Source organism: Engystomops pustulosus, chromosome 1 (genome assembly GCF_040894005.1).
Source record: "Engystomops pustulosus chromosome 1, aEngPut4.maternal, whole genome shotgun sequence".
NCBI lineage: Eukaryota > Metazoa > Chordata > Amphibia > Anura > Leptodactylidae > Engystomops > Engystomops pustulosus.
In genome coordinates, this window is record NC_092411.1 from 22,328,072 (window position 1) to 22,340,459 (window position 12,388).

Genomic DNA, 12,388 nt, shown 5'->3' on the forward strand with positions numbered 1-12,388 from the left:
AATCTTCATTACAGACACCTTACAGCTGATCATTGCACTCTGGGACTATAGTAATGTATCCAGAGAGCTTCACCAGAGGCCACAGTGGGCAGAGGGGTCCGTCTGTAACTAGGGGTCGTCTGTAAGTCGGGTGTCCTTAAGTAGGGGACCGACTGTAGTCAATAAATGTACTGGGTCACATTTATAGGTTACAATCAATAGTGGTCACAGCAGCTCTTGGTTATTAGAAAGCAAAGGGGTCTACATTTTCTCTAACATAGAAATGTCCAAGACTGATAACTATCCTGTGCTTATGCCCAGTGTTGGTTTGGTTCCACTATAAAAAAGATTTTGAAGACCCATTCAGTAGCCTTGAGCATAGAAAAAGAATATAGAAAAATTTGAGCTGTAATATGTATGCGTGTATGAGCCCTCATTTATATTTGTCTATGTGTCGGAAGCTTTTTCTCAAAATTCGGAATATATTCTTGCACAAATTAACTGGTAACAAATGAACTGATAACAATTCTCCAATTCCATTTAGAAGGTATTTTTAAGGAGCAAAACAGTTTTTACTATATTTTGAATTGTATGGAAGTAGACATATGAAGGGTCAGTATGGACCCAATTATGGTTCCTAATGAGCTGTACTATGGCCAGGCAAAAGAACCCTAACAGCTATATGACATATTGGGGTACATTTACTTACCTGGTCCCGGCGCGATCCCTGAGGTGTGTTGCCCGCCAGAATCCACATCTGCCACGATTCATGAAGATTGCGCGCTCGAGTTCCTGCATGTGTCGCTTCCCCGCTCAGTTCCGCTGGAGTTCACCTTCTTCTTCCTGGTGCATGTAAGTGCATGGCTTGCGACACAAATTGCTTTGTTAAATCCCAAATCCGCCTGATCGTCCGACGGCCTGCCCCCCAATTTGTGTTGTGTGAAAGCCGTTGCTATTGCGCCAAAATCCGATTGCCTGCGCCAAAAACCCTTTCTAAATGCGGCACACATCGGAAATCATCGGGTATTCCAACGATAGTGCGGACCGAGGACCCTGAGTAAATGAGCCCCATTCTCTCCTTGAAGCTCTATTACCTATTTATAAGCTATTTGATGAAAGATCTGCTGTAAGAAACCGGAGACACTTAAAGGGTCAGTAGGAGCCCCATTAAGGTCCCAAAAAATATAACTGTTTATTTGAGCCCTAAGAGATGTTTGGTAGGACAAATTATCCGTAACACAATTAGAACATATGTCTCTTCTTCCAAAAAACAGCACCCATATATGTGCGTAAATAGTTAATGGATAAATTTGACCACATTTGTCGCAAGACACCATCAATAGTGGTCACTAGCTTTTCAGAGTATACCGAGGATGGATTTTCCTTGATAGCTCCCCATTTGGATAGACATTGTGATCTCCAGGGTTGACTGCTTGATAGGTCCACAGATCTGTCCTGTACCTTAAAGGGGGTTTCCATGTTAAAAGTATTAATAATCTATCCTAAGGATCGGTCATCAATATCAGATTGCTGTGAGCCTATCCTGGCATACTCATAGATCATTAGCTAAAATAAATTAAAAAAAATAAGCAGACAGCTCCCTTCACTGTGTAGTGGCCAGACCAGGTTACTACAGGCCAGCTCCCATTTATTATAAAGAGTAATATTTACAGCCTCTACTCAGAGAATGGAGTTTTCTGCTTCCTGGGTAATTTTTTGTGTATTAGCTGCTGAGAACTGAGAACTGTGGGGGTGCAGGACCCCAGCAAACCAACAATCAATTTTATAACCCAAAATACCCCTTTAAATGTCATTTTATTTGCACTAGAAAAAGGATGGCCCTATACATCTGTTTCAATGGGGCATAATACAAAGGATAACAGCAAGGATAAAATTGAATAAAATGAAATAATAGTAAAATAATACAATAAATATAATTTAATCTTCAGAACCGCTATAACCAGGGCCATAAACTTTATGTTCATCTTAAAAAAGCAACAAAATCCAGCAGTAAAATAGATTTTTATTATGATTTCCTCCATTATTAAAAATTATGTATATGACACAATGCGCCAAAGTGCCAAAATAATACATCTCATCCCACAGAAAACGAGGTCACATACCGCTATATTTATTGAGTAACAGGATGCAATGGCTGTCAGACCACAGGGAGCCTCATGGGTAATTGTCTGCGTTGAAAATTATGGAGGGTTGGGGGAGTAATTTGTAGCTGGGAGCCCCAGATGAGTTAAAGGTTTTTTTCCCATGAATTCAAGTTAGGACCTATCCGCAGGATAAGGGGTGTCAGTGATGAGACCCCACAGATCATGAAAACGAGGGGTCCGATGGGGTCCCATGTACCTCAGTCACGCCCCTCGTTGCTCCATGACAGCGCTTGGCAAATGCCGTTGGCTCCATTGAGATGTGTGGCCATCTGCTCCATTACTCTCCAGGAGCGACGAGGAGTCTGACTGTATATAGATAGCCCTCTCAATAAATAGATAGTACCAACACATGCCCCCTCGGTACACTTGTTTGCCCCAGTGCATGCCACTCTGTATATAGATAGCTGCAGCACATACCCCCCCCCCCTCCCTGTAGAAAGGTAGCCCCAGCACATGCCTCCTCGGGGTATATAGATAGCCCTAGCACATGCCTCCTGGGTACATGGGTAGCCCCGGTACATTCCACTCTGTATATAGATAGCCCCACCACATGCCCCTTCAGTATACAAGTAGCTCCAGCAAATGTCCCTTAAGTATATAGGTAGCCCCAGCACATGTCCCCACAGTATATAGACAGCCTCAGCACATGTCCCCTCAGTATATAGACAGCCTCAGCACATGTCCCCTCAGTATATAGACAGCCTCAGCACATGTCCCCTCAGTATATAGACAGCCTCAGCACATGCCCCTTCAGTATATACACAGCCTCAGCACATGCCCCTTCAGTATATAGACAGTCTCAGCACATGCCCCTTCAGTTTATAGATAACCCCAGCACAGCAAAAAAAAAATTATACTCACCTTCCCGTGCTCCCTGCGGGGTTCTCTTCTCTTCCAGAGCGCCGCCGGATGCTGGCACCCTCCTCTCTATGACCCAGGCTCTCTATAACCTAAGCAACAGACACACAAAGGATGCAGGCAGTGAAAACATCCCTGCCTGCATCCAGTGATCAGCGTTGTGTGCGCATTATAGATGCGGGATGGGGCCGCCAGGCAGGGAGGCAATAAATCCCTAATAAATGCAGGCCTTGACCAAATTCACCAATCCTCTTTATTATTTAATAGGTGAAGCTCCACTAATTCTGATGCGGATAGGACTTTTTTCTCTAATCCCCACCATTTTGCTGTTAGATATGAGGTCCTGTTACTCTGATGCTACCTAGTTAGCATTAACCCCTGCGCAAAGGGAGTTACCGTAATAGCTGGTAGGAGTTAGGTGTATGGTATGGCCCCTTTAACATGAGGTGACTACCCCCCCCTCCCTATTTCCGGTGTATGGTGTAGTGATGTGGGCTACGTGATTAGGGGCTGGGCTAGGATTGGGGGTGGTACAGAAAATGAGCATAGCTTAAAGGGAACCTACCACCACAGATCTACCTATAAAGGTAGATCGAGTGGTAGGTGCATCTATAGGACGTGAGGATAGCTCTTTTAAGGGCTAATCCTCACGTCCCCGCAATATTTTACTAACTTTTATTTCACTAATATGTAAATTTTGTAAAGAGGCTACTGGGGCGTGGAGTATCCGGAGCTGAGGCTACACGGCGCGCCTACTCCACGCACCAGTAGCCTCTTTGACCCTCCTACCAAAAGTCTCCGGCGCGCAAACCTGCCGTCTGCACATGCGCGTAAAAAAAAATTGCAGGGACATGAGGATTAGCCCTTAAAAGGGCCTATAGATGCACCTACCACCCGATCTACCTTTATAGGTAGATCCGTGGTGGTAGGTTCCCTTTAAATACTGGCTGTAGGAGAAGTGCTGAACCAGCCATAGAAGTGAGACCGCTTCATCAGCAAAACCACTCAGCTCAGGGATTAACCAAGATCCTGCATCAGTGTAGCTACAGCATTCTCAAGGTATGTTTGCTTCATAGTGCATCATATCAAATGGTAGGTTTCCTTCAACTTTAAAACATGTCTTTGCGTCTTTTATCATGGGTGGGTGTAGGTTTGGGGTTAAAGGGACCCACGCTCCTAGTGATCTCGGCTAAATTTTATTTGTGTAGTCTGAAATGAGGCTCTTACTCTAACCCTGAGCTGGGGAATCTTGAAGGGCAGTGAAAAGAAACTGCTTCCGGGATCCTGGGAACAGATTATTCATTCTCACAGAGCAGTAACCAGGAAGGAAGAAACAAGTTGATAAATAAAGTCACTTAGGAGTGAACAGGCTGCTGAGATGTTATATTCTCTGGATAATCCCTTCAAGATATGGAGAAACTGACAAATCCCTCTGGCGAGATCACAGACCGTCTTCTAGTAGAGGTATAATGAGGATCAACTACTTTCATGTTTATTGATACATTCGGGGGAGACTGTTTCAAAAGGCAAGCTTTAGACCAAATTGCATTCATGGGATGGATTCCTAAAGCCCCAATCTTATGGACTTACCGGTCATCTCTTTGGGGGATCAACCTGAATGGAGAACATGATGTTTAGGTGTGATACATTTTACCTGGAGTTCAATCCAAGGTCCACAGCAACTCTGAGTCCTGGGGGCTGTGCATTGCTCCATAACAATGCCTGGTTACACATCTAATAAATTACTTACTACATGGGGGTGTAAAGAAGGCAATGAGAAATACATTTTCAAAATAAAATCTGCCATTGTTTATGACCTGGCTTTATCTTCAGGACTTCAAACATAGGGAGATTTATTGACTTCTCATAAATTATGCAGAATTATTACATATCAGGAGTTATTACATAATCAGGATTTACCAGAGCCCCTCCATGCTGTGACTTCACAGACTGTTACACTGCGCAGAAGCACATCTCCCCTCACCTTGCTCCCTCAGCGCTTTCCCCACCCTCTGCCTACTATAATCTCACACAGCAGGAGGGGGCAATTGCTCCTGCACAACATAATACCCTATGAAGCTGCAGCACAGTGGGGATCTGGTAACGCCACCCCGACTCTAAAAGTTGATGTTAGAAGGAAGGAGGCCATGGATAACAAATATAAGAAGATCTATGGATCTATGAGTAAGTGTCCCCGGTTTATCATGATGGATTTTTGATGGTAGATTCCCTTAAATAAAAAGTCATTCATTGCACGAAACATGTCACCATTACTAAAAATGTCCTAAATATTAGAATGTGAGATTAATTGGCAACCAGAAGAAAATAATTTTGATAAAATTTTTATTTTATAATGGTACCACCAAAAGCATAAAAATGGTACCACCAAAAGCTCAAATTCTGTCAAAATGGTATTAGAATATGGCAACACAACAAAAAATTCTAAATACATTTTAAAAATTATTACATGGTAACGTCAATGAAAAGAACTTGTCCAATAAAATATAAGATCTCTTATGGCTATTTGATGTCCTGTCTCCCGGTTTCAGCGTTGCGGTCGTCTTTGGGTCTCCAACACTGACGGCTCAACCACAAAGGGGCACATTTACTTACCCGGTCCAGTAGCGATCCAGCGGCGCGACCAACGCTGATTGGGGTCTGCGGGGATTCACTAAGGTCCGTGTGCCCGATATCCAGCAGGTGGCGCTGCTGTGCCGAGGCCCGCCGGTCTTTCCGAATCCGTCGGGTTGTCTGACGGCCACGCCCCACAATTTCTGTCGCGTGAAAGCCACCGCCAATGTGGCAAAATCCGATCGCGTGCGCCAAAATCCTGGGGCAATTTGCCGCAAATCGGAAATCGTCGGGAAACCAGACAAAAGTGCGCGATTCGGACCCTTAGTAAATGAGCCCCAAAATGTCACTTCCTCTACATCCCTCCCGGGGCCATCACTGAGACCACAAATTGACGGAAACAGGACTCAGGCTGTCAGAACTGAAGATAGGAAGACCACTGCCACAAAGAAGACAGGAGACAGAGCCAGGAAAGTCAACTTTCTTATATTTCGTTCACCGCTGCCCCAGTGCGTTTTCCAGGATTACTAGAAGACTCCGTAAAAATTTCTAACTCTCGGAAATTGGAGTAAGAAAGACCTAGAAACTGAATCACTGAAAATACCCACATCAGGAAAGGGTTAATGAGCGTTCAGCCCAAGTTGCTATTGATCATTGTTGTCCTTAGCATTTTTGTAACCTGTGAATTAGTCCAGGTGTTACCCATTTACCAAAGGTCACACGATGGATATTCGGCCAATTTGTGGAGCGTAACTTGTCAAAAATAATGTACAAAATAATCCCTGCGTGTTATACGTACATGGAGAGAACAGCACATAACAAGGAGCCTGGGGAAGTACAGCATCAGAATAAGGCCCATTGGGTCTACCAGAGGGATGAGAGGACTACATTGGGGTTGTCTTCTGCTGATGTCTGTTATTGTGCCCGAATTTCTTGGGAATTTCCTACTTCTCATTGGGGCATCAAAAATGTTCTTATGTGCTGGGTGGTTACGATCCAGCATAAAAGTCCCAACAAAACATCATTCATTGTCCTCAAACCAGACTTGACTTCCCAACGTGTGATCATATTATATCTATTTAATTTAGCAATTTATGCATCATAAATCGCCCAACTTTAATCTGTGCACTAAGATTCATGACACAAGCTGCCAGACGTGTCTCCCCTTCTTTAGCAAATTATTAACTATGTTTTATGTTTCCTCTCCATTCTCACTACATTCATATATATATATATATATATATATTTATATATATATATATATGTTTTATATATATTTTGGGGGTGAGGGGTAAAACATACATTTGGGCTCTTGCCTCTAATATGCATCTAAAATGCTGCAATATAGCTTGCTGCTAGTGCTGTATCAATGCATCACGTTTTTTGCATACATTGTAAGGACACGTCAGGTGGATTCCCGACCTGTACTTACAACATATGGCATAGACATATCTCACTGTAAGCATTGCATGGTGACTCTTCCTCCCCTTTGAATGTGGGGAAGTAGTAAACAAAGGCAGCAGCTGGTGATTGGTTGCTACCTATATTAGGGGTGTTTCCCCAGTCCTGTCTCTGTCCTTATATGGAAAGTGAAATCCCATTGTCCTCCCTCCTGCTGAGCTACGCTTGCAGTCAGCAGAGGCCGGGGGAGGGATGCAATGCACTGCATCCGCTCCCCATAGGCTTCTATTGCCTTTGCTGAGCGTATTATGTATTAAGCTTGCTATGTCTTTCCATACTGTCTTTTTCAGCAGATATGTCATATACTGAGCAGATGGAGGCAACAACTATGCCTCTGTCTGCCAATATATGTCAATGGGTACACTCAGCGTGTATAATCTGAGCATATAAACTGTTTAAACTGAGCTTGTACCAAATCATGATGTGAACTGAGCCCTTTGAGGAACTTTCTGTCCTCCGTTCTTCTAGTATTCAGACTCCAAAGAATCTGACACTTACACTTCATCCTGTGTACAAGGGAAAAAAACATCTTTAGTGATCCGACCCCTTTAAGACTCAAATATTGGCTGGGCACAAATGGCTTTACCAAGGTGGGACATATTATCCCTGCAGTATTATATTCTAGAGCCTTTGGTACTGGTATGTGACATGGATTAGTAATAGGGCCACCTACCTGAAGCCTTAAAATGGAAAATTTAAATTTAGAATATTTGTTATTTTACTAACACAGTTTGGCACAAATTTCCCCCATGTTTAGACTGTAGAGTCTCCACTTGGTTCCCATGTCAGTCGCACTTTCCTCATGGTGCCTGCTCAGTCGTTGCCACCCACATGTATCTGCAGATGTTTCTCCCGAAGCTGGAAAAAAATTCGATTTGGTTGAAATTCCAAGAAATATTTTTTTCATCCTGGACATCTGTTCATAGTAATATAGTATGAGCAGAGCTGAAATCAATAGGACTTAATAGAGCAGAACAAGTATCCCTGGCTCAGAGCGCTGGCTCTGGCTCCTCGGCTCACTGACGAGTAACGCTTCATATTCATATAAAATGTGTTTTAGTTGCTTTTTGGCTCACTCTCCTCCATGATTTACATTGCCAGTGTTCTGTCAGAACATTATGTTTACAAGAATGAAAATAGTTCCCATTGATGAGGAAAATTGAGCTGTTGTATAATGTTACCTAAATCTCTGCTCTGTGCTGATGAGGACAAAAAGAACGCAACAGATCTGTGCAGATATCGGTGTCTCTTCATAGAACATGTGCTAAGACTCCTGTTAGAAAGAATTATGTTTATAAGAATGAAAATAGTTCCCATTGCTGAGGAAAATTGAGCTGTTGTATAATGTTACCTAAATCTCTGCTCTGTGCTGATGAGGACAAAAAGAACGCAATAGATCTGTGCAGATATAGGTGTATCTGCATAGAACATGTGCTAAGACTCCTGATAGAAAGAATTATGTTTACAAGAATGAAAATAGTTCCCATTGATGAGGAAAATTGAGCTGTTGTATAATGTTTCCTAAATCTCTGCTCTGTGCTGATGAGGACAAAAAGAACGCAACAGATCTGTGCAGATATCGGTGTCTCTTCATAGAACATGTGCTAAGACTCCTGTTAGAAAGAATTATGTTTATAAGAATGAAAATAGTTCCCATTGCTGAGGAAAATTGAGCTGTTGTATAATGTTACCTAAATCTCTGCTCTGTGCTGATGAGGACAAAAAGAACGCAACAGATCTGTGCAGATATAGGTGTATCTGCATAGAACATGTGCTAAGACTCCTGATAGAAAGAATTATGTTTACAAGAATAAAAATAGTTCCCACTGATGGTGAAGACTAAGCTGTTATATAATGTTACCTAAATCTCTGACCTGCGCTGATGAGAACAAAATGGACAAAACAGATCTGTGCAGATATAGATGTCACTGCATAGATCAATGTGTGTCAATATCCTTGCCATAAATCATTACATTTACGTCATTAAGTGGTATAATGGTTGTCATTAATGAAGGCAAGTGATTAGTTACTCATATTATCCATATCTCTGCCCCATGCTGATGAGGACTAAATGAACAAAATAGATTTGTTGTGATAAAGGTCCCTCTGCATAGATCAGTGATATATCATTAAATTTACCAAAATTGTTACTGTTAATAATGAAGACTGAGCTGTTGTATATTGTCCTCTAAATCTCTGTATTGCCCTGATGAGGAAAATAAGGATGAAACAGTTCTGTGCTGATTTAAGTGTATCTGAATAAAACATATGGAAACACAGCGACCATCACGACTTCAAGAGTGAAAATAATTGCCATTGATGATGAGAATCGAGCTGGTTTATCGATAGGCATGAAATGTACTAATAAAATGCACATCTCTGATGAGGACAAAAAGGACGAAAGAGATCTCTGAATAGATCAATGTTTATAAGAGTGAATTTGGGTGAGGATTGAGCTGTTGTATCAGTTACTCATGTTATTGACCCTATCTAATCTACCAGTATTTTGACCCTACACTGATGAGAACAAAAAGGATGAAAAAGAACTGTTGTGATATAGAGGCCTATAGAGCATAAAACCATATGCTAAAACTCTGACCAAAAATCATTACATCTACATGAGTGAATATGGTTGCCATTGATGAGATTGATGTGGTATGAGTTGCTGTATTAGTTTATACATGTTATCCATAACTCAACCCTATACTGATGAGGGCAAAATGAAACAAAACAAATCTGTTGTGATAAGTGAGTATGGATAGTTGGATCCTTAAAAAAGAAAATGAATACACAAATGAAAACCTGTCAGTTCTAGTGGGTCCAGATGGCCATCTGCATTGTTTACAATACCGCGGCCTAATCTCTGTATTGCGCTGATGAGGATAAAGAGGTCAAAACAGACTTGTGACATTAATGTCTCTGAAGTGCTAAGACTTCTTGAAGAAAAATTGAAGGAAATTTCTCCACAAATATGCCCATATACAATATCATATATATAATATGCCATCAAAACTTGAATAATTCAGTGGTCACCATCATGATTTAGGCTTCTTGCCCAAGAGCGAGTTTGATGCATCGAACTTACATCAAACTCATATTTTGTGCTTTGCTTCAATAACCGCCCCGATCATGCTGATAGACCACAAATGAACTGACATGCTGAGTTCAGTTCCGGCTTCTGAGCGGTCGGGCCAGACATTGCAGCAAGCACACGATGGGAGTTTGATGCAAGTTTGACGCATAAATCTTGCTGCCTGCTATGTCCTTCTAGAATTCATTCAGATGACATGAGTAAAGAGAGTTGTCAATGATGATTAAGATTAAGCTGCTTTATTATTTATTCTTCTTCTATTAATTATCCTCCTGCACTGATGAGGACAAAAAGGACAAAACAGGTTTGCAGTTAGAAAGGTTCTCTGGATATGGATCTACAAAGACTCCTTGGAAAAATTATATTGATTGGGGTAGATTTATCAGTGCTTCTATGACAGTTTTATGGCATAAAAACAGTGAATAATCGCAATTTCTTGCAAACTGCACAAAATTGCAAATACTCTTGTATCTACGGCACCACTACACCATGTAGGCATGAAGGAGGCCCAGCCGCTGTTGGAGTGTGCCAGTGCAGGGTGGTCCTGTGTCTGTGCACTCACTAAAGCCCGCCAACATTCACAGTTGAATGTTCGAAAGATCTTTACGAAAAAATATGCCGGGCATAGCCAATGGATACATCAGAAAGTCTAAGCCTTTTGGCCTCCTTGCCGCTTGCATCATACACCGGCACACAATAAATTTCCTGCATTGAAATTGTCCATAATCAGTACATTATAAATGTCATCCAAACTTTGTAAAGTGGGCTGGACAACCAGCTAATACATTTTCACTAACTTATCTCCATGTCTCCCCAGGATTTACACTGCCGAACTCCTGCCAGAAATCATTGAGCTTACAAGAATGGACTAATTGATAATGAACATTGGAGCACATTTACTTACCCGTCTGAGTCGCGATCCCCGATCCGGATTGTCCAGAAGAATGCACATCTGCCGCAATCCACGTAGATTGTGCGCCCGATATCCTGCATGTGTCATTTCCCCATTCAGGTCCGCCGGATTTCACCTTCTTCTTCCTGGTGCATGTAAGTACTTGGCTTGTGACACAAATTTGAATTTTAAATCCCGTTCTTAGTCTGAATCAGTCGAATCGTCCCACAGCCCGCCCCCCGATTTGTGTCGCATGAAAGCCGGCGGGATTGCGACACAATCCGATCATGTGTGACACCCGGTGCGTACCCCGAAAAGTCGGGAAACCCAACGAAAATGCGGACTGCAGGACCCTTAGTAATTAAGCCCCATTGAGTTCCTGTATCATTCACTTATCGTATCCATGGGGGAGATTTATCAAGCTGCCTAAGAGTAAGAATGTGCTTAGTTGTCTATGGCAACCAATTACAGCTCCCCTCAGCCATGGGCAACTAAGCACATTCTTACTCTTAGGCAGCTTGATAAATCTCCCCCCATATCTCTGTATTGGACTGATGAGGATTAAAAGTATGAAACAGATCTGTTGTGAGACAGAGGAGCTATGAGTTCAACCAGGAAACCTGACAGTTTCAATGGAGGTCGATAATCATCTCATTGGTAATGAGGCCCCTCACACACAAGTGAGGAGCAGACCTGGACCATTTGATTTCAGAATCAATGCCAGAAGAGTATAAAAGTGACCAGGCTTCATATGTCCTCCTGAAGTAGATTTTCACATTTTATGATTGTTCTCACTGTCGGTCCCGCCATTGTTTTCCCTGACTTAAGCCTTTTTGTATATTTAGCCTTTCTTCTTGTATCTCCGGTGCTCGGTCTTGTAGACCCCTGATCTGACTTTCTAGGACACATGATCATGGAGCTGCGCACATGTAACGAGATATCTATCGATCCCGCGCCTCTCTCTCCAGGAACACACAATACTGAGACGGATCAGTGTGACAGCCTGGTCCCTCCTATGACGTATACGATGCCCTTATCATGGAGATGTCCCCCAGTCTATGACTCCCTCCCCCCCCAGGCTGTGTAATAGAAGTTCTCCGTCATGCTGGACGCTCCACCATGGAGTGACAATATAATAAGCCTCATCCATTATCCAGCCTGGAGAGTAATGGGGAATAGGAAGGATTGGCGGAGGCCATGTCATTATCACTGGAGGCCGATCTTGTCTGTATAATGATGTCATAACCTTCCTCTTCACAGCATTCATCATTCAGGTCACTGCTTCCGCAGGAATCCAATGTGCGCACTCAGAACCAGTAATGGAGATAGTATTAAGACGGCATCCTATAGACTCGCCATAGGCACTACATG